This window comes from Natator depressus, chromosome 16, assembly GCF_965152275.1.
Source record: "Natator depressus isolate rNatDep1 chromosome 16, rNatDep2.hap1, whole genome shotgun sequence".
Classification (NCBI taxonomy): domain Eukaryota; kingdom Metazoa; phylum Chordata; order Testudines; family Cheloniidae; genus Natator; species Natator depressus.
The window spans coordinates 878,251-879,124 of record NC_134249.1 but is presented as its reverse complement, the minus strand read 5'-3'; the positions used below and the strand labels follow the sequence as shown (position 1 = coordinate 879,124).

Genomic DNA, 874 nt, shown 5'->3' with positions numbered 1-874 from the left:
GAGCTGTAGCTCACGAAAGCTTATGCTCAAATAAATTTGTTAGTCTCTAAGGTGCCACAGGTCCTCCTTTTCTTTTTTCAGAGAGAGTAGTGTCAATTGAGCGGTTTGTGTTGTAAGGTGTCCATGTCAATTACAAAGCATCGCTTAGAGTTAATTAATGGCTTACAAGGTACTTAGAGTCAATTGACAGTTTGCAAGCTTTAACAAAGACACTGTCAGCAGCTATGGAGAGCTGCAAATCAATATTGCAGAATTACAATTATTTCAAATTACAAATATTAAAAATATGCCTATATAAAATATGCCTACAGCGTGGCCCTGGCACTCCTTTCTTCAGGTGCCATGTGGGAAAGAGGAAAAGTGTGGCAGCAAGTACAAACTTGCGGGCATCAGGTGAAGCGGCGAGAATCCCAACCACCAGGTCAAACCACAGGACTGCAGGCATCAGTAGCCATTTCTAGAGCCCCAACCCATTGCAGCCATCCCACCCAAAGACCTGGCTCCAGAGGGCAGGAGTCACCCAGTAGGAGGTAAACAACTCACTCTTGCACAGCCAGAGACAGGGAAGGCGAGGAGTTTGAGCTCCAGGGATTTACCACGAGGTCCCACTGCGATTTGAACTCAGATTGCAGGATTCAGAGTCCTGAGTGCTGACCATTACACCATGGGACCAGTTTCTGCTGCCTTCTCTGGCCATCAGTGACCCTCACGGGGCTGGCTTGTGTAAGGGGACTGTTGGCCCTTTACTAAAACTTTGTGGGGTTTTTTGGTTGGCTAGTTCCCGGTCCCAATAGAAAGGGGAAGGGTCAATGGGAAATCAGGACCCTGAGAGTGACAGTGCCCTGGGGCAATGGTCACCAAGTGGTAGGGAACA

At 47.8% G+C, this 874-nt stretch overlaps 1 non-coding gene across 1 annotated transcript; it reads right to left on the bottom strand.

Annotated features, from left to right (window-relative positions):
• Positions 1 to 600: 600 nt before the first annotated feature.
• TRNAQ-CUG (transfer RNA glutamine (anticodon CUG)) lies at positions 601 to 672 on the bottom strand. The gene has a single exon. It is a non-coding gene; the product is annotated as a tRNA-Gln (tRNA).
• Between the last annotated feature and the right edge of the window lie 202 nt (positions 673 to 874).